Below are 22409 nucleotides of genomic sequence, written 5' to 3'. Positions count from 1 at the left end.
AAAGCGAGGAAAGGGGCAGGGAGGAGAGGGGAGAGAGAAAAAGGGGAATGAGACAGGCTGAGCTAGTGAGCTGGAACTGGAGGTTGGGAACAGGCTTTCCTTGATGATGGTGGTGCTGTTTTCTTTTTAATTTTAATTTAATTTTATTTTAAGTTCCAGGCTACATGTGCAGGATGTACAGGTTTGTTACATAGGTAAAAACATGGTGGTTTGCTGCACCTGTCAACCCATCACCTAGGTGTTAAGCCCAGCATGCATTAGCTATTTATCCTGGTGCTCTCCCCACCCCCCATCCCAACAGGCCCCACTGTATGTTGTTCCCCTCCCTGTGTCCATGTGTACTTATTGTTCAGATCCCACTTTTAAGTGAGAGTATGCAGTGTTTGGTTTTCTGTTCCTGTGTTAGTTTGCCTCCAGCTCCATCCACGTCCCTGCAAAGGACATGATCTCATTCCTTTTTATGTCTGCATAGTATTCCATGGAATATATGTACCATATTTTCCTTGTCTAGTCTATCATTTATTGGCATTTGGGTTGATTCCATGTCTTTGCTACTGTGAATAGTGCTGCAATGAACATACGCTTGTATGTATCATTATTTTTTAATTTTTTTTTTGAGATGGAGTCTTACTCCATCACCCAGGCTGGAGTGCAATGGTGCAATCTCTGCTCACTGCAACCTCCTCCTCCCAGGTTCAAGCAATTCTCGTGCCTCAGCCTCCCGAGTAGCTGGGACTACAGGTGCCTGCCACCACACCCGGCTAATTTTTTTTTTTTTTTTTGTATTTTTAGTAGAGACGGGATTTTACCATGTTGTTCAGGCTGGTCTCCAACTCCTATCCTCAGAGGATCCACTCGCCTGGGCCTCCCAAAGTGCTGGGATTACAGGCGTGAGCCACTACACCCGGCCACATGTATCTTTATAATATAATGATTTATTCCTTTGGGTGCACACCCAGTAATGGGATTGCTGGGTCAAATGGTATTTCTGGCTCTAGGTCTTTGAGGAATCACCACACTGTCTTCCACAGTGGTTGAACTAATTTACATTCGCTGGTGCTGTTTTCTACATTGAATCTGAGGGCTACTGTATGATGTGTAGGACACTTTCTGATTGGAGCCTCACAGTGATCCTACCAGGTGGTTACAACTGAGCCCAAGTTTTAGAGGAAAAAACGCAGACTCAGAGAGAGAAAAGTGATTTGCCCGGGGTCGCATAGCCAGCTAGTGGCATTGAACCCTGGCCTTTTGACTTTAAATCTATTGCTAATTCTACCCCAGCATAGGGTTCTCTTTGGGGTGTGTGTGTGTGTGTGTGTGTGTGTGTGTGTGTGTGTGAAATGGGAGATAAAGAAGGCAACAGTGTTTGCCTTTGCAGAGCATGCAGTCCATTTGGAAACATGCATGTGGGAAAGTGGGGAGGGACCCTGTCAAGCATCTAAGAGGAGTGGTGGCATTTGCCATGTCCACCTCCATCCTTCCCACTCACTACTCAGCGCCTGTAGCCTTGTCTCTCTCCCCAACACTCTGCTGGGACTGCTCTCACCAAAAACACTATTGTCCGGCTCCCTGTTGAAAGGTAAGATGGTCTATCTGATTCTTCTGCTCTCAATATCATAGGATAATCACCATTTTCTCTGGGAAGCTGTTCCTGACCACCTGCCCTCAGCTCATCAAGCTCCTGTGAGCCTGCAGGCTCACCCTGGTCATGCCGCCCATCTCTCTGATTGTGAACTCTGAACTTTGTGAGGCAAAGACCACGTACACCTCTTTATTGCAATGTGCAAGTGTCCTGGAATATTGGAGGTCTCCGAGAGCTATGTGTTGACATGGAGACCTTATCCCTTGCACTCAGTTACACTGCTTCCAGTAAAGTATCAGCTTCTAGATCAGCTCCTTCAGCTCCACTCCCTCCTGCACAGCTCCACAGGTACCTCAGGTCCAAAATGGAATTCTTGATCTTTCACCAACCTGAGTCCTCTGTTCCTGTAAGTGGCACCCATTCACCCAGACCAGAGATAGGGGAGTCACCCAGAATCCCCCTCTCCCTCAGCCCCTGAATTTCACTTTCCAACACATCTCCCTCCGGGTGCAAGCCTCGATCTTGCCTGATGTTTGCAGCTGCCTGCTCCCTTGTTTTCATTTTTACCCCCAAGTTTTCCTCTGCCCTGCAGCTAGGGAGACCTTTCCTGCTGGAATCCAGCCATTCACACCTGCGAGAGGAATCTAAACTCAAGGCAGGTGTAGCCTAGTGGCTATGTGCATGAGCCTGAAGCCAAATTTCCCTGAGCAAATCCCATCCTGCCAATTTTATATTAGTGGGATGTACCCTAACAAGGGTATATCAGGGACTGAATATGCAAATTAGGGATAAAATGAGACCCATCTTATGAGGCTGTGGTGAAGAGTAAATGGCTGTAAAGAAAGCGTGTAGTATGCTCAGTGAATGACAGCCATCGTGATTTTCCTTTCCTTGCCTGCAATATCTCGAGCAGCCACTAGATGACTCCACCTCCTCCCTTTCCAGTGCTGCCAACACACCTACTGCTGGAACTTGTGCCTCCCCTCCCCTCCCTCACCACACATCTCCATGCCCGTGTTGTTCATGTTTTTCCTTCTGCTAGCCTCACCTTCTTCGGGGCGTCTCCCTGACATCTTTTACTACATCTCACTCTCAGCTCTTGGAGGACGGGATGTCCCCACGAAAACTGGCGTAGTGCCTGCATCGAACAAGTACTTAGTGTTTGCTGAGTGAATGAATGAATGAATGTGGGTTAGTCAATACTAGCTCAGCTACTTACATCACTTAGCCTCCCCAGGTCTCAGGATCTCCTTTTATCTGTGGTGACCATCCAGTGTAAAGCCCTAGCATAAGACCTAGCATGCTTTAGACCCATGGTTGCCATGCACAGCCAGCTGCCTGTCAATCATTGCCCATTCCCATTGCCCACCAGCCATTGTCCACTCTATGTTCACCCCTGTTACCTCACCCAGCTGAGGGTCTTAAACATAGTTTTACCTCTTCTCAAAGGTCATTCTTTACTTGGTAGGGTAGGGTCTAGATTTAGTTTGCAACCCAGCTGGGCTGGGTGAGCCCAGGCTTGGCTGATGGTTCAGCTGAGCCCAGAAATAGGCTCACCTCCCTTCCCTGAACCTTACCAACATCCTGGCTGGCTGTTCTCTGGTCCTCTCTTTTCTATCCATCCTGTCCGCTTGGTTGGTCAGGTAAGGCACTGGTTTCTGGCCACTCCTCATGGATCTCTAGTCTCTGCCTCTGTCTTTGCCTGCTTGACCCTGGTCCTTGTGCCACTTACAGACCCTGAAAAAAGACTTTTTTTTTTTTCTGTCACCCAGGCTGGAGTGCAGTGGCGCAATCTCGGCTCACTGCAAGCTCCGCGTCCCGGGTTCACACCATTCTCCTGCCTCAGCCTCCCGAGTAGCTGGGACTACAGGCGCCCGCCACCACGCCCGGCTAATTTTTTTGTATTTTTTGGTAGAGACGGGGTTTCACCGTGGTCTCGATCTCCTGACCTTGTGATCCGCCTGCCTCGGCCTCCCAAAGTGCTGGGATTACAAGTGTGAGCCACCGCGCCCAGCCTTTTTATAGGACCGACTCTCAGCAGATGAAGATCCAATCACTCTATCAAAGAATATGAGCATTTCCGAGGCTCTTGTAAGGTACATGCTTTCTATTGTTTTCCTTAAGGGTTGAATCCATCTACACTTAATCAATTCCACCACAGTGTAAACAGTGTGTGTGGAGGGGCGTGGGGGTGGTGGTGGACTAACAGAGGCTGAACACTTTCTAAAAACTTGTTCACAAAGTTTATTGCTTTCTCCATATGTAATACCAGTTCCTGTTCTCTGTGTTGGTTGCAATATCTTTTTTTTTTTTTTTTTTTTTTGAGACGGAGTCTTTCTCTGTCACCCAGGCTGGAGTGCAGTGGTGCGATCTCTGCTCACCGCAACCTCCTCTTCCCGGGTTCAAGCAATTCTCCTGCCTCAGCTTCCCAAGTAGCTGGGATTACAGGCACACGGTACTATGCCCAGCTAATTTTTGTATTTTTAGTAGAGACGGGGTTTCACTATGTTGGCCAGGCTGGTCTGGAACTCCTGACCTTGTGATCCACCCGCCTTGGCCTCCCAAAATGCTGAGATTACAGACGTGAACCACCGCGCCTGGCCTGCTTGCAATATCTTGAACAGCCACAAGATGGCAGAACTTATACAGTTACTGGTTCAGCATTGATGGTCCCATCAATGTGAAGTTTACTTTTTGTCCTTTACCTGTTCACTTGGGCACTGCCCTGGTGTTATGGACTGAATGTGAAAACTGATGAGAAAATCAATACTGGACCAGGAACTCCCCCATTACCAGTGCATATAGGGAGTCTGCCGAGGCTGGGGGTCTGAGTGGAGTGGCCATTGATGGATGCTTGGGGAGATGTGAGGGCGGATAGAACCCTGGCTAGAAGTCGGGTGTTTGGGATGCTAGAACTGGCCTTGCCCTGCCTCAAGTTTAGCTACCATTTATTTCTTGAGGACTATCTCTATGCCGTATTTTTTCCAACCACCACAGTGAAAGCACCCATCACCAGGATTTGTGTCTTAGGCAGCTGGTTGTTTTATAGAGGTCTCAGGCAATGCAAAGCCCAAGACAAACCTGTGTGGTCATGGCGACCTGGCAATCTTTATTAAAATGGAAGCTCTGATGGCTGAATTTGTAAACCAGGTCGTTGTGATGCAGGAAAGTATTCTGGCAAGGGTGGATGAGTTTGGTAATATTAGACACCACTTCTGGGCAGGAGTCTAAGGGTTCTGGAAGAGAAGAGGTGGGGCAGCGTACTAACGGATGAAATGACTAGTGGCGAATGAGTTTACTTCTTGTCCTTTACTCATAACCTGTTCACTTGGGCACTGCCCTGGTGTTATAGACTGAATGTATGTCTCCCCTTCAAATTCATGTGTTTAAATCTTAGCCCCCAGTGTGATGTTATTAGAAGGTGGGGCCTTTTGGAAAAAAATAGGTCATGAGGATGGAGCCCTCATGAATGAGATTAGTGCCCTTATAAAAGGGACCCCAGTGAGCTCTCTTTCTGCCATGTGAGGACACAGTGAGAGGACAGCAGTCTGCAGCCCTGAAGAGAGCCCTCACCAGCACCTGACCACGCTGCACCCTCATTTCAGATGTCCAGCCTCCAGAACTATGAGTATTATGCTGAAGAGCGCCCTCACCAGCACCTGACCATGCTGTACCCTCATCTCAGACGTCCAGCCTCCAGAACTGTGAGTACTACGTTTCTGTTGCTTATAAGTGATCCAGTCTGTGGTATTTTGTGAGAGCAGCCTGAATGACTACCTTGTGACTGAAGGTATACTTCATAATAGTGTTCGGGGTCACTGGGAAATGTGTTCAGAAGATTTCAGATGTGCATCAGCAATGGTCTTTTTCCATTTGTCCTGGAAAGAGATGAGAATCACCACACAAAAATGCTCATCTGTGTCTACTGGCCCTTTTCCTTACATATGCCTGAAACTCCAACCTGTATAGGTGCCTTTTAGTGCTTGTTTGGGCTGTGACATAGAGAGAAATTGAACAAAATAAATGTACAGTATAATTACAACTACTGTAAAGCAAAGCAATTTGCAAACATCAAAAGGAAATCCTGTGTCCAAACTGCCTACGTCCTATGGACCACACTGTGGGGCTCTGACAGTATTCTGTGTGAATAGATAACGTGACCCTCTTTAGCTAAAGGTAACACCAACCAGAGTCTCTATGATCTCTCACACATAAGGCTCAGCATTTAATAAGAAATCAGTAGGTATGATGACCCATTCACCAAAAGCAAAGAAAAACCAAAGCAGGCAACAGAAATTATCCCATAGGAGAAACAGATATTGAGTATTCAGACAGAAATATTAAAATAGCCATGATTAATGTGTTTTAGAAAATAGAGAGAAAGATGGAGCATCTCATCAAAGAGTTCCATCTATAAAAAGAATGAAATGGGAATTCTGTAATTTTTATTTTATTTTTAATTTATTTATATATATATACTTTTTTTTATCATACTTTAAGTTTTAGGGTACATGTGCACAACGTGCAGATTAGTTACATACGTAAACATGTGCCATGTTGGTGTGCTGCACCCATTAACTCGTCATTTAACATTAGGTATATCTCCTAATGCTATCCCTCCCCCGTCCCCGACCCCACAACAAGCCCTGGTGTGTGATGTTCCCCTTCCTGTGTCCATGTGTTCTCATTGTTCAATTCCCACCTATGAGTGAGAACATGCGGTGTTTGGTTTTTTGTCCTGGTGATAGTTTGCTGAGAATGATGGTTTCCGGCTTCATCCATGTCCCTACAAAGGACATGAACTCATTCTTTTTTATGGCTGCATAGTATTCCATGGTGTATATGTGCCACATTTTCTTAATCCAGTCTCTCATTGTTGGACATTTGGGTTGGTTCCAAGTCTTTGCTATCGTGGATAGTGCCTCAATAAACATACATGTGTGTGTGTCTTTATAGCAGCATGATTTATAATCCTTTGGGTATATACCCACTAATGGGATGGCTGGATCAAATGGTATTTCTAGTTCTAGATCCCTGAGGAATCGCCACACTGACTTCCACAATGGTTGAACTAGTTTACAGTCCCTCCAACAGTGTAAAAGTGTTCCTATTTCTCCACATCCTCTCCAGCATCTGTTCTTTCCTGACTTTTTAATTATCACCATTCTAACTGGTGTGAGATGGTATCTCATTGTGGTTTTGATTTGCATTTCTCTGATGGACAGTGATGATGAGCATTTTTTCATGTGTCTGTTGGCTGCATAAATGTCTTTTGAGAAGTGTCTGTTCATATCCTTTGCCCACTTTTTGATGGGGTTGTTTGTTTTTTTCTTGTAAATTTGTTTGAGTTCTTTGTAGATTCTGGATATTAGCCCTTTGTCGGATGAGGAGATTGCAAAAATTTTCTCCCATTCTGTAGGTTGCCTGTTCACTCTGATGGTAGTTTCTTTTGCTGTGCAGAAGCTCTTTAGTTTAATAAGATCCCATTTGTCAATTTTGGCTTTTGCTGCCATTGCTTTTGGTGTTTTAGACATGAAGTCCTTGCCCATGCCTATGTCCTGAATGGTATTGCCTAGGTTTTCTTCTAGGGTTTTTATGGTTTCGGGTCTAACATTTAAGTCTTTAATCCATCTTGAAATAATTTTTGTATAAGGTGTAAGGAAGGGATCCAGTTTCAGCTTTCTACATATGGCTAGCCAGTTTTCCCAGCACCATTTATTAAATAGGGAATCCTTTCCCCATTGCTTGTTTTTGTCAGGTTTGTCAAAGATCAGATGGTTGTAGATATGCGGCATTATTTCTGAGGGCTCTGTTCTGTTCCATTGGTCTATATCTCTGTTTTGGTACCAGTACCATGCTGTTTTGGTTATTGTAGCCTTGTAGTGTAGTTTGAAGTCAGGTAGCATGATGCCTCCATCTTTGTTCTTTTGGCTTAGGATTGACTTGCAATGCGGGCTCTTTTTTGGTTCCATATGAACTTTAAAGTAGTTTTTTCCAATTCTGTGAAGAAAGTCATTGGTAGCTTGATGGGGATGGCATTGAATCTCTAAATTCCCTTGGGCAGTATGGCCATTTTCACGATATTGATTCTTCCTACCCATGAGCATGGAATGTTCTTCCCTTTGTTTGTGTCCTCTTTTATTTCATTGAGCAGTGGTTTGTAGTTCTCCTTGAAGAGGTCCTTCACATTCCTTGTAATTGGGATTCCTAGGTATTTTATCCTCTTTGAAGCAATTGTACATGGGAGTTCACTCATGATTTGGCTCTCTGTTTGTCTGTTATTGGTGTATAAGAATGCTTGTGATTTTTGCACATTGGTTTTATATCCTGAGACTTTGCTGAAGTTGCCTATTAGCTTAAGGAGATTTTGGGCTGAGATGATGGGATTTTCTAAATATACAATCATGTCATCTGCAAACAGAGACAATCTGACTTCCTCTTTTCCTAATTGAATACCCTTTATTTCCTTCTCCTGCCTGATTGCCCTGGCCAGAACTTCCAACACTATGTTGAATAGGAGTGGTGAGAGAGGGCATCCCTGTCTTGTGCCAGTTTTCAAAGGGAATGCTTCCAGGTTTTGCCCATTCAGTATGATATTGGCTGTGGGTTTGTCATAAACAGCTTTTAATATTTTGAGATACGTCCCATCAATACCTAATTTATTGAGAGGTTTTAGCATGAAGTGTTGTTGAATTTTGTTAAAGGCCTTTTCTGCATCTATTGAGATAATCATATGGTTTTTGTCTTTGGTTCTGTTTATATGCTGGATTACATTTATTGATTTGCGTATGTTGAACCAGCCTTGCATCCCAGGGATGAAGCCCACGTGATCCTGGTGGATAAGGTTTTTGATGTGCTGCTGGATTTGGTGTGCTAGTATTTTATTGAGGATTTTTGCATTGATATTCATCAGGGATATTGGACTAAAATTCTCTTTTTTTGTTGTGTCTCTGCCAGTCTTTGGTATCAGGATGATGCTGGCCTCATAAAATGAGTTAGGGAGGATTCCCTCTTTTTCTATTGATTGGAATAGTTTCAGAAGGAATGGTACCAGCTCCTCCTTGTACCTCTGGTAGAATTCGGCTGTGAATCCATCTGGTCCTGGACTTTTTTTGGTTGGTAAGCTATTAATTATTGCCTCAATTTCAGAGCCTGTTATTGGTCTATTCAGAGATTCACCTTCTTCCTGGTTTAGTCTTGGGAGGGTGTATGTGTCGAGGAATTTATCCATTTCTTCTAGATTTTCTAGTTTATTTGCATAGAGGTGTTTATAGTATTCTCTGATGGTAGATTGTATTTCTGTGGGATCAGTGGTGATATCCCCTTTATCATTTTTTATTGCATCTATTTGATTCTTCTCTCTTTTCTTCTTTATTAGTCTTGCTCGCAGTCTATCAATTTTGTTAATCTTTTCAGAAAACCAGCTCCTGGATTCATTGATTTTTTGAAGGGTTTTTGTGTCTCTATCTCCTTCAGTTCTGCTCTGATTTTAGTTATTTCTTGCCTTCTGCTAGCATTTGAATGTGCTCGCTCTTGCTTCTCTAGTTCTTTTAATTGTGATGTTAGGGTGTCAATTTTAGATCTTTCCTGCTTTCTCTTGAGGGCATTTAGTGCTATAAATTTCCTTCTACACACTGCTTTGAATGTGTCCCAGAGATTCTGGTATATTGTGTCTTTGTTCTCACTGGTTTCAAAGAACATCTTTATTTCTGCCTTCATTTCGTTATGTACCAGGTAGTTATTCAGGAGCAGGTTGTTCAGTTTCCATGTAGCTGAGCGGTTTTGAGTGAGTTTCTTAATCCTGAGTTCTAGTTTGATTGCACTGTGGTCTGAGAGACAGTTTGTTATAATTTCTGTTCTTTTACATTTGTTGAGGAGTGCTTTACTTCCATCTATGTGGTCAATTTTGGAATAAGTGCGGTGTGGTGCTGAGAAGAATGTATATTCTGTTGATTTGGGGTGGAGAGTTCAGTAGATGTCTATTAGGTCGGCTTGGTGCAGAGCTGAGTTCAATTCCTGGATATCCTTGTTAACTTTCTGTCTCGTTGATGTGTCTAATGTTGACAGTGGGGTGTTAAAGTCTCCCACTATTATTGTGTGGGAGTCTAAGTCTCTTTGTAGGTCACTAAGGACTTGCTTTATGAATCTGGGTGCTCGTGTATTGGGTGCATATATATTTAGGATAGTTAGCTCTTCTTGTTGAATTGATTCCTTTACCATTATGTAATGGCCTTCTTTGTCTCTCTTGATCTTTGTTGGTTTAAAGTCTGTTTTATCAGAGACCAGGATTGCAATCCCTGCCTTTTTTTGTTTTCCATTTGCTTGGTAGATCTTCCTCCATCCCTTTATTTTGAGCCTATATGTGTCTCTGCACGTGAGATGTGTTTCCTGAATACAGCACACTGATGGGTCTTGACTCTTTATCCAATTTGCCAGTCTGTGTCTTTTAATTGGAGCATTTAGCCCATTTACATTTAAAGTTAATATTGTTATGTGTGAATTTGATTCTGTCATTATGATGTTAGCTGGTTGTTTTGCTCATTATTGATGCACTTTCTTCCTAGCTTCGATGATCTTTACAATTTGGCATGTTTTTGCAGTGGCTGGTGCCAGTTGTTTCTTTCCGTGTTTAGTGCTTCCTTCAGGAGCTCTTTTAGGGGAGGCCTGGTGGTGACAAAATCTCTCAGCATTTGCTTGTCTGTAAAGGATTTTATTTCTCCTTCACTTATGAAGCTTAGTTTCGCTGGATATGAGATTCTGGGTTGAAAATTCTTTTCTTTAAGAATGTTGAATATTGGCCCCCACTCTCTTCTGGCTTGTAGAGTTTCTGCCGAGAGATCAGCTGTTAGTCTGATGGGCTTCCCTTTGTGGGTAACCTGACCTTTCTCTCTGGCTGCCCTTAACATTTTTCCTTCATTTCAACTTTAACGAATCTGACAATTATGTGTCTTGGAGTTGCTCTTCTCAAGGAGTATCTTTGTGGCATTCTCTGTATTTCCCGAATTTGAATGTTGGCTTGCCTTGCTAGATTGGGGAAGTTCTCCTGGATAATATCCTGCAGTGTGTTTTCCAGCTTGGTTCCATTCTCCTCGTCACTTTCAGGTACACCAATCAGACGTAGATTTGGTCTTTTCACAGAGTCCCATATTTCTTGGAGGCTTTTTTCCTTTCTTTTTATTCTTTTTTCTCTAAACTTCTCTTCTCGTTTCATTTCATTCATTTGATCTTCCATCACTGATACTCTTTCTCCCAGTTGATCAAATCGGCTACTGAGGCTTGTGCATTCGTCACATAGTTCTTGTGCCTTGGTTTTCAGATCCATCAGGTCCTTTAAGGACTTCTCTGCATTGGTTATTCTAGTTAGCCATTCGTCTAATTTTTTTTCAAGCTTTTTAATTTCTTTGCCATGGGTTCGAACTTCTTCCTTTAGCTCAGAGTAGTTTGATCGTCTGTAGCCTTCTTCTCTCAACTCGTCAAAGTCATTCTCTGTCCAGCTTTGTTCCATTGCTGGTGAGGAGCTGCATTCCTTTGGAGGAGGAGAGGCGCTCCAATTTTTAGAGTTTCCAGTTTTTCTGCTCTGTTTTTTCCACATTTTTGTGGTTTTATCTACCTTTGGTCTTTGATGATGGTGACGTACAGATGGGGTTTTGTTGTGGATGTCCTTTCTGTTTGTTAGTTTTCCTTCTAACACTCAGGACCCTCAGCTGCAAGTCTGTTGGAGTTTGCTGGAGGTCCACTCCAGACCCTGTTTGCCTGGGTATCAGCGGTGGAGGCTGCAGAACAGCAGATATTGGTGAGCAGCAAATGTTGCTGCCTGATCATTTCTCTGGAAGTTTTGTCTCAGAGGAGTACCCGGCCGTGTGAGGTGTTAGTCTGCCGCTACTGGGGGGTGCCTACCAGTTAGGCTACTTGGGGGTCAGGGACCCACTTGAAGAGGGTCTGTTCTCAGATCTCCAGCTGCTTGCTGGGAGAACCACTATTCTCTTCAAAGCTGTCAGACAGGGACATTTAAGTCTGCAGAGGATTCTGCTGCCTTTTGTTTGGCTATGTCCTGCCCCTAGAGGTGGAGTCTACAGAGGCCGGCAGGCCTCCTTGAGCTGTGGTGGGCTCCACCCAGTTCGAGCTTCCTGGCCGCTTTGTTTACCTACTCAAGCCTCAGCAATGGTGGGCGCCCCTCCCCCAGCCTCGCTGCCTCCTTGCAGCTTGATCACAGGCGGCTGTGGTAGCAATGAGTGGGGCTCCGTGGGCATAGGACCCTCTGAGCCAGGTGCAGGATATAATCTCCTGGTGTGCTGTTTGCTAAGACTGTTGGAAAAGCTCAGTATTAGGGTGGGAGTCACCCGATTTTCCAGGTGCTGTCTGTCACCCCTTTCTTTGACTAGGAAAAGGAATTCCCTGACCCCTTGCGCTTCCTGGGTGAGGCGATGCCTCGCCCTGCTTCAGCTCACACTTGGTGCACTGCACCCACTGTCCTGCACTCACTTTCAGACACTCCCCAGTGAGATGAACCCGGTACCTCAGTTGGAAATGCAGAAATCACCCATCTTCTGCATCGCTCACGCTGGGAGCTGTAGACTGGAGCTGTTCCTATTTGGCCATCTTGGCTCCACCTCTATATTAATATTTATCTTTGCATGAATTCAATCTCTTACCTTAACATTAAAAATATGAATTCCCTTATCTGTGCCATATCCACTAATTATTGTAAACTTGGGGACATTATTTATTTTATCAGTTTCAAGCCTAGCTTTATACTCCATGCTAAGATCAGGATGAACTTCAAGCTCAAAACATGCCTTCTTGAGTATACACATGAGGAGCAGCAGCACAATTTCATTTGAAATAAGTTTAGTAATTACTTTACAATCAGTTATATGAATAAGTGGATCATTTACACTCTCTACTCTTATAATTAACGAAGAGTGTTTATGATTAATTTTCCCATCACGGCCACTTACCATCACAGAATTTAAACTTTAAATTTAAAAAGATTAAGGTTTACAAGAAACAACTGGACTAGGTGCTATGGCTCATGCCTGTAATCTCAGCACTTTTTGAGGCTGAGATGGGCGGAACACGAGGTCAGGAGATCGAGACCATCCTGGCTAACACAGTGAAACTCATCTCTACTAAAAATACAAAAAGTTAGCTGGGCATGGTGGCACATGCTTGTAATCCCAGCTACTCAGGAGGCTGAGGCAGGAGAATCACTTGAATCCAGGAAGTGGAGGTTGCAGTGAGCTGAGATCGCGCCACTGCACTCCAGCCTGGGAGATAGAATGAGACTCCATCTCAAACAAAAACAAACAAACAAAACAACAACAACAACAAAAAACTGGGGCCGGGCAAGTGGCTCACACCTCTAATCCCAGCACTTTGGGTGGCTGAGGTGGGTGGATCACTTGAGGTTGGGAGTTCAAGACCAGCCTGGCCAACATGGTGAAACCCTATCTCTACAAAAAACACAAAAATTAGCCAGGTGTGGTGGTGGGCGCCTGTAATTCCACCTACTCAGGAGGCTGAGGGAGGAGAATCGCTTGAACCTGGGAGGTGGAGGTTGCAGTGAGCTGAGATCATGCCATTGCACTCCAGCCTGGGCAACAAAAGTGAAACTCCAAAAAAAAAAAGAAAAGGGAGGGAGAGAGAGAGAAAGGAAGGAAGGAAGGAAGGAAGGAAGGAAGGAAGGAAGGAAGGAAGGAAGGAAGGAAAGAAGGAAGGAACTGGAGTGCTTCATCCTTACTGAACGAGAATAACTTGTGTTAGGCTTTAATGTTAAATATGCAGCAGGACCGTTTGCCTATTCTTTGCTGAGTATGCTAAATATCATCATGATAAATACTCCTACATTAATTTTATTTTTAGGAACCATATTCCAGAAATTTAGACAATAGCTTTTATTATTAAGACTTTACTGCTTACTATTTTATTTCTATGAGTATGAACTTCATACCCAATATTTCATTATGGCCAATGCCTTCATTTCCTGTCAAAGACTTTACTACCACTAACCTTAGCCCTATGTATGTCACATTTCAGTCTTCATTATATCATGAACTATTCCACTACAAACATAAAAATGAGTTTTAAGCTAGTTTTAAGCTAATGGTAGTTGGACAAGATTTTACACTTGAGCTGATGCTGTAATGGGTTGAGGCTTTTGGAATGTTGGGATAAGGCAAACACATTTTGGTGGGGGAGGGCCATCTTCAAGGATCAGTAGGAAGACTATAATATGCTGGATAATGACCTTGAAATATATCAAGTTCTAATCTATAGAACCTGTAAATGTTATCTTTTTTTGGAAGAGTCTTAGCAGAGGTGATGATGTTAAGAATCAATATGGGGAGATTATCCTGGATTATCAAGGTGAGCACTAAATGTAGAAGGAGATATGACACACACAGGGAAGGTCATGCAAAGATGGAGCAGAGAGAGATTTCAAGATGCTGGCCTTGAAGATTGGAGGGATGCAGCCATAACCCACGGAATGCTGGCAGCCAGCAGTGGCTGGGGGAGGCAGGGAATGGATTCTCCCCTAGAGCTCTGCAGGGAACACAGCCCCACTGGCACTTTGATTTAAGCCAGGCTAGTGATTTTGGACTTCAGGTCTCCAGAACAGTGACAGAATAAATTTCTGCTGTTTTTTTCTTCTCTCTCTCTCTCCCCTTCTTCTTCTTTTTCTTCTTTTTTTTCTTTTTCTTTTTTTTTAAAGACAGGGTCTTCTTTAAGTTGCTGAGTCTAGTCTCAAACTTCTGGGCTCAAACAATCCTTCCATTTCCACTGTTAGAGTAGCTGGGACTACAGGCTCATGCCATCGCAACTGGCTCTGTCATTTTAAATCACCACATTTGTGTTAATTTGTGACAGAAGCCCTAGGATTTTGGTAGTAGAGGTGAGGTGTGCTGTAATAAATACTCACAAATGTAGAATTGGCTTTGGAATTGAAGAATATGTAGGGATTGGAAGATTTCGAAGAGCATGACAGGAAAAGCATAGACTGTCTTAAACACGGTATTAGTAGATATATGGACATTAAAATGCTTCTCATGAGGGCTCAGAGGGAAGTGAGAAGCATGGATGAAAAAGCTTATATTGGTTTACAGAATAATTAGATATTCTATAAATAGATATTATTAGATATTAGATCTTATTAGATAATTAGATATTAGATATAATTAGATTTCACAGCTCCAGATTTTTAGAGGGATTTTCTCTAAGGATGCCTTATACTCAGAGCCTCACATATACCTACATTAGGTGACTTAGAAAATAAAATTGATACTTTTGAGCTCATGATATTTAGATGAGATTTTGGTCTTGAGTTGATACTATACAGAAGTGAGACTTTTGGGTTGTTGGGAAGGGGTGAATATATTTGCATGTGGTCTGGATGTGACTCTTTGGGAAACAGAAGGCAGACTGTGGAAGTCTGAGTAGTGATCCCCAAAGATGTCAGGTTCTAACTCCTGAAACTTTTCTATGTTATCTTTTAAAAAAAAATGGTAGTAGAGGATGTGGTTATATTGAGGATTTTGAGATTGGGAGATTAATCTGGATTATCAAGGTGAGCCCTGAATGAAATCATTTGCATCCCCTCATAAGAGGGAGGCAGAGGAAGACTTGACATACACATGGGTGAAAGCCATATGGAGACAGAACAGAGAGACATTTGAAGATGTTGACTTTGAAGAAAGAGTGATGTGGCCACAAAGCAAGGAATGCCAGCAGCCACCAGGAGCCATAAGTGGAAGGACATGAATTTGCCTTGGAGATTCCAGGGAGAGCATGGCCCTGCTTTTACTTGATTTTTGTTAGTAATTCTAATTTCAGATTCTGGCCACCAAAACTATGAGATAATAAATTTCCATTGTTTTTAGCCACCAGGTTTCTTGTAATTTGTTACAATAGCCTAAGGAAACTAAAATAGGTAGGATAACAATCACTGCTGTTAATATCTCAGAATTCTTCACTTATCTGTTCATTTATTTACTCAAAATGAAATATTTTCAATGCCACAGTTCAGTTGCTCGAGGCAGAAAAATAAATTTTTACACTAAAACATTATAGAGTATGCACTGAAGGAAGAAATGGTGGGCTTGGGCCACCCAGTGAAGAAGAAAATAAACAACAATGGGGTCTTTAAGGATGAAGAGAAGTTTAACAGTTGGCAAATACTAGAAAAAGGAAATAGCACTGGCAAATCCATGAAGATCATATGCGAAAGAGCAGAAATGGGACAAGTGCATCCTGGAACAATCACTACTTGTAGTTTTTTCATGGTTATTTACGCAAGGTCATAGCCAAGGCCACCAATTCAGAAACTAAACCAAAATATTTATGAGGGAGATTCCATGGAAGTCAGCTCTTCAAGGGGTCCCATTTCCTGCTGCTCCCAAATCCATCTAAACTTTTACTCCCAACACCCTCCTCCTTTGCCCCACCTCATGACAAGTGATTCATTACAGAACACAGAGGGTCAGTGTTCTTTTCTTCAGGCCTGAAATACTGGGCTACTATCTAAGCCAAGGGGTAGGGACATGTAACCACTTACACTACATTCCCCCCAACCTTCACCAGTTCTGTGGTTACGTTCCACCACCCATCACTGCCTCCCCAGGCCCCAACCAGGGACTCTTGAACCTTGACTCTTTCCCCCCTTGAGTCAGCACCTGTATTTCATGCATAGTATGAAGAACAGTAGTGAGAAGAGCTTAGAAGTCAGAGAGTTTGGTTTTAAATTCTAGTTGTGAGTTTTGCTTTCCCTCCCTGAGACCTCAATTTCTTTAGAGTTGGGCGTAATGTGGTAATAGCCAACATTTAGTGAGAACTTACTGTATTCTGTCCACCAGGCAGAAACTTTACATGGTTTCTTTCACAACAACCCTACAAAGGAGATTTTTTAAAAATGCACCTACAGTGGGTGAGAAAACCTAAGGCATAAAGAGGGTAGCTAACTGTCTAGGATCCCCCAGTTGGTAAGAGCTGTGGCTGGGATTATAAGCCAGACGGTCTGGCCCCAGAGACTTTGCTAATCATTCATGTAAGAATGTTAATCATTTGTTAATCATTCGTGTAAAGGGGGTAATGATTAGGTTGAGTTTCCAGTCCAGATGGCAGCCCCTAAACTTTCGAGGGGGCATTTCATGTTTGCTGTGTTTTATTCCGTGTTTCCGAACAACAGGAGATGTGTCAGATTATGAACTGCACATATTGGCATACATGAAAGTCTCACTATCCAGGGCAGCTCCTGTAAGAAAGTGAATGCAAACCATGGGGCTAGGAATAGCACAGTCATTGAAGATAATGTTTGTGAAGAATGTTTAATGATATGAATAAAGTGTATAAGAAAGTATAAAGAAGAATATAAAACTACGTGAAAGTACAAGCGTGACTCTTAGAAAAGTGTACTTGTGATTGTCAAGATTTATTAAGACGTATTTTTCCATTCATTTGCCACTTAGACATCTCCAGCAAAGACTCCTGGAAGGTGGTATCCCAGCTGCTATGTCCTTTGCTTCCCATGGCATGAAGCAGAGGACTGTGCCTGTTGATGATGCCCGATAAATACCCACTGATTGGATCAATGAGTGAGAGTGGGAATGAGTCAGACTTTGGAGTGGTTACATCACCATTTGGAAGAGACTCAGTTCAGTTTTGGGTGCCACATTGTAAAAAGCAAATCCATGTTTTGTTGCTGGATGTTTCCTGGTTCAGGGTTAGGGCAAGAAAGGCAGAGGAGGAGCAGTCCATTCCCATGGTGGCAGCTTGAAGCAGTTACTCCTGTGGGTAGATCAGCCTAGGCACTTGTTTCCTGGGCTTTGATAAAGTTGAGTTTAATGTTGATGCAATTTCACATATCTTATTTACCTTTACTGTTCTACTAAAACTGAATAGCCGATACAGATCACTTTTGTTAAAAAAAATAGGCTTTCATGGCTGGGCGCGGTGGCTCACGCTTGTAATCCCAGCACTTTGGGAGGCCGAGGCGGGCGGATCACGAGGTCAGGAGATCGAGACCACGGTGAAACCCCGTCTCTACTAAAAAAATACAAAAAATTAGCCGGGCGTGGTGGCGGGCGCCTGTAGTCCCAGCTACTCGGAGAGGCTGAGGCAGGAGAATGGCGTGAACCCGGGAGGCGGAGCTTGCAGTGAGCCGAGATTGCGCCACTGCACTCCAGCCTGGGCGACAGAGCAAGACTCCGTCTCAAAAAAAAAAAAAAAAAAAAATAGACTTTCATAAAATATATTTTGCACACCAGAAAATCTAACACTTAAAATTCAGTGATCTTAGTGTATGTTAATTTTTAAAAATTAGCGTAGCATACGGAAACTATAATTGTACACTCTAACCCATTTTAATTGTACAGTTCAACGGCATTAATTACATTCACAATTTCCCCCATTTTTATTTTAGCTTATTTGCACTTTGAGGACTTAGTTTAGAGAGGTACATAGAGCCAAGGAGAGAGGGATCAATTCTAGTTGGGTTCTAACTATAGAAATATCTAAAAATCTTTGATGAATTTTTGTAGAATCTCTTTTCTTTTTCTTTCTTTCTTTTTTTTACTGTAAGTTCTGGGATACATGTGTTGAATGTGCAGGTTTGCTACATAGATACACATGTGCCATAGTGGTTTGCTGCACCTATCAACCAGTCATCTAGGCTTCAAGCCCAGCATGCATTAGGTATTTGTCCTAATGCTCTCCCTCCCCTTTCCCCCCACACCATGACAGTCCCTGGTGTGTGATGTTCCCCTCCCTGTGTCCATGTGTTCTCATTGTTCAACTCCCACTTATAAGTGAGAAAATGCAGTGTTTGGTTTTCTGTTCCTGTGTTAGTTTGCTGAGGATGATGGTTTCCAGTTTCATCCATGTCCCTGCAAAGGACATGAATTCATCATCTTTTATGGCTGCATACTATTCCATGGTGTATATGTGCTACATTTTCTTTATCCAGTCTATCATTGATGGGCATTTGGGTTGGTTCCAAGTCTTTGCTATTGTGAATAGTGCTGCAATAAACATGTGTGCTTGTGTCTTTATAGTAGAATGATTTATAATCCTTTGGATATATACTCAGTGATGGGATTGCTGGGTCAAATGGTATTTCTGGTTCTAGATCATTGAGGAATCACTACACTGTCTTCCACAATGGTTGAACTAATTTACACTCCCACCAACAGTGTAAAAGCGTTCCTATTTCTCCACATCCTCTCCAGCATCTGTTGTTTCCTGACTTTTTAATGATTGCCATTCTAACTGGCATGAGATGGTTTCTCGTTTTGGTTTTGATTTGCATTTATCTAATGACCAGTGATAGTGAGCTTTTTTTCCTATGTTTGTTGGCTGCATAATGTCTTCTTTTGAGAAGTGTCTGTTCATATCCTTCACTAACTTTTTGATGGGGTTGTTTTTTTCCTGTGAATTTAAGTTCCTTGTAGATTCTGGATATTAGACCTTTGTCAGATGGATAGATTGCAAAAATTTTCTCCCATTCTGTAGGCTGCCTGTTCATTCTGATGATAGTTTCTTTTGCTGAGCAGAAGCTCTTTAGTTTAATTAGATCCCATTTATCAATTTTGGCTTTTGTTGAAATTGCTTTTGGTGTTTTAGTCATGAAGACTTTGTCCATGCCAATGTCTTGAATGATATTGCCTAGGTTTTCTTCTAGGGTTTTCATAGTTTTAGGTTTTATGTTTAAGTCTTTAATCCATCTTGAGTTAATTTTTGTATACAGTGTAAGGAAGGGGTCCAGTTTCAGTTTTCTGCATATGGCTAGCCAGTTTTCCCAGCATCATTTATTAAATAGGGAATCCCTTCCCCCTTGCTTGTTTTTGTCAAGTTTGTCGAAGATCAGGTGGTTGTAGATGTGTGGTGTTATTTCTGAAGTCTCTGTTCTGTTCCATTGGTCTATATATCTGTTTTGGTACCAGTACCATGCTGTTTTTTTACTGTAGCCTTGTAGTATAGTTTGAAGTAAGGTAGCGTGCTGTCTCCAGCTTTGTTCTTTTTGCTTACAATTGTATTGGCTATACGTGGACTTTTTTGGTTCCATATGAAATTTATGTAGGTTTTTCTAATTCTGTGAAGAAAGTCAATGGTAGCTTGATGGGAATAGCATTGAATCTATCAATTACTTTGGGCAGTATGGCCATTTTTACTATATTGATTCTTCCTATCTATGAGCATGGAATTTTTTTCCATTTGTTTGTGTCCTCTTTTATTTCGTTGAGCAGTGGTTTGTAGTTCTCCTTGAAGAGGTCCTTCACGTCCCTCGTAAATTATATTCCTAGGTATTTTATTTTCTTTGTAGCAATTATGAACGGGAGTTCATTTATGATTTGGCTCTCTGCTTGTTTATTATTGGTGTATAGGAATACTTGTGATTTTTGCACATTGGTTTTGTATCCTGAGACTTTGCTGAAGTTGTTTATCAACTTAAGGAGTTTTTGGGCTGAGATGATGGGGTTTTCTAAATGTACAAAGATGTCATCTGCAAACAGGGACAATTTGACTTCCTCTCTTCCTAATTGAATATGCTTTATTTCTTTCTCTTGCCTGATTGCCCTGGCCAGAATTTCCAATACTATGTCGAATAGGAGTGGTGAGAGAGGGCATCTTTGTCTTGTACTAGTTTTCAAAGGGAATGCTTCCAGCTTTTGCCCATTCAGTATGATATTGGCTATGGGATTGTCATAAATAGCTCGTATTATTTTGAGATATGTTCCATCAGTGCCTAGTTTATTGAGATGTTTTAGCATGAAGGGGTGTTGAATTTTATCAAAGGCCTTTTCTGCATCTATTGTGTTAATCATATGGTTTTTGTCATTGGTTCTGTTTGTGTGATGGATTACATTTATTGATTTGCATATGTTGAACTAGCCTCTCATCCCAGGGATGAAGCTGACTTGATCGTGGTGGATAAGCTTTTTGATGTACTGCTGGATTCAGTTTGTCAGTATTTTATTGAGGATTTTTACATAGATGTTCATCAGCAATAATTGGTCTGAAATTTTTTTGTTATTGTTGTGTCTCTGCCAGGTTTTGGAATCAGGATGATGCTGGCCTCATAAAATGAGTTAAGGATGAGTCCCTGTTTTTCTGTTGTTTGGAATAGTTTCATAAGGAGTGGTAGCAGCTCTGCTTTGTACCTCTGGTAGAATTTAGCTGTGAATCCATCTGGTCCTGGGCTATTTTTAGTCTGGCCAGTGGTCTATTTAGTTAATCTTTTCAAAAAACCAGCTCCTGGATTTATTGATTTTTTGAAGGGTTTTTTCATGTCTCTGTCCCCTTCAGGTCTGCTCTGATCTTAGTTATTTCTTGTCTTCTGCTAGCTTTTGAATTTGTTTGCTCTTGCTTCTCTAGCTCTTTTAATTGTGATGTTAAGGTGTCGATTTTAGATCTTTCTTGCTTTATTTAGTGGTCATTTAGTGCTATACATTTCCCTCTAGACATTGCTTTAGCTATGTCCCAGAGATTCCGGTACATTGTCTCTCTGTTCTTATTGGTTTTAAAGAACTTAGTTACTTCTGCCTTAATTTTGTTATTTACCCAGTAGTCATTCAGGAGCAGGTTGTTCACTTTCCTTATAGTTGTGTGGTTTTGAGTGAGTTTCTTAATCCTGAGTTCTAATTTGATTGTACTCTGGTCTGAGAGGCTGTTTGTTATTATTTCCATTCTTCTGCATTTGCTGAGGTGTGTTTTACTTCCAATTGTGTGGTCAGTTTTAGAATAAGTGTTATGTGGTGCTGAGCAGAATGTATATTCTGTTGATTTAGGGTGGAGAGTTCTGTAGATATCTATTAGGTCCACTTGGTCCAGAGCTGAGTTCAAGTCCTGAATATCCTTGTTAATTTTCTGTCTCATTGATATGTCTAATATTGACAGTGGGGTGTTAAAATCTCTCACTATTATTGTGTGGGAGTCTAAGTCTCTTTGTAGGTCTCTAAGAACTTGTTTTATGAATCTGGGTGCTCCTGTATTGGGTGCATGTATATTTAGGATAGTTAGCTCTTTTTGTTGCATTGATCACTTTGCCATTATGTAATGCCCTTCTTTGTCTTTTTTTTTTTTTTTTTTATCTTTGTTGGCTTAAAGCCTGTTTTATCAGAGACTAGGATTGCAACCCTGCTTTTGTTTTTTTTTTTTTTTTTGCTTTCCATTTGCTTGGTAAATATTCCTCCATCCCTTTATTTTGAACCTTTATATGTCTTTGAACGTGAGATGGGTCTCTTTAATACAGCACACTGATGGGTCTTGACTCATTACCCAATTTGCCAGTCTGTGTCTTTTAATTGGGGCATTTAGCCCATTTTCATTTAAGGTTAATATTATTATGTGTGAATTTGATCCTGTCATCATGATACTACCTGGTTATTTTGCACTTTTGTTGATGCATTATCTTCACAGTGTCATTGGTCTTTATATTTTGGTGTGTTTTTGCAGTGGCTGGTACTTGTTTTTTTCTTTCCATAATTTTGCTTCCTTCAGGAGCTTTTGTAAGGCAGGCCTGGTGGTGACAAAATCCCTCAGCATTGCTGATCACCGACTTTCCAGCCCTCCCCTTTCCTGCCCATTCTCAGAGCAGGACTGAATTAATCCAATGACCTGGGAACTCAGGGGACTTGGAGGGAGTTCCCTCCAAGTTTGTTGCAGGCACAAACTAGAAGAGAGGCCCTTTCAGGGTAACAGAATGAGCTTTGAGACCTCAGGCAGAGGAAATTCTCTCTATGGCATCCAAGGTCCTGGGCTAGGAGTGGGCAATAGGTGGGAGGAACACATGGGTTCAGATTTAGGAAGAGAAGCAAGGTCTGCATTAAGAGAGGCT

The 22409-nt window shown here is 42.1% G+C and overlaps 1 protein-coding gene across 4 annotated transcripts in view; it reads left to right on the top strand.

Annotated features, from left to right (window-relative positions):
* The first annotated feature begins 1777 nt into the window (after positions 1 to 1777).
* Positions 1778 to 22409, top strand: part of LOC116473121 (cytochrome P450 4X1) — a 94492-nt gene continuing 73860 nt past the window's right edge. For 3 of the 4 annotated variants that reach the window (XM_058442403.1, XM_058442402.1, XM_058442401.1), the window contains exons 1-2: positions 3437 to 3678; positions 5188 to 5286. The gene's annotated coding sequence lies outside the window, so the exon portion shown is untranslated. Of the gene's footprint in view, positions 1931 to 3436; positions 3679 to 5187; positions 5287 to 22409 lie in introns of those variants that run through there. The other variant, XM_058442404.1, reaches the window with a different exon arrangement.

The sequence above is a fragment of the Hylobates moloch genome, unplaced genomic scaffold (assembly GCF_009828535.3).
Source record: "Hylobates moloch isolate HMO894 unplaced genomic scaffold, HMol_V3 SCAFFOLD_8, whole genome shotgun sequence".
NCBI classification, from domain to species: domain Eukaryota; kingdom Metazoa; phylum Chordata; class Mammalia; order Primates; family Hylobatidae; genus Hylobates; species Hylobates moloch.
This window is presented reverse-complemented; position numbering and strand designations above follow the sequence as displayed.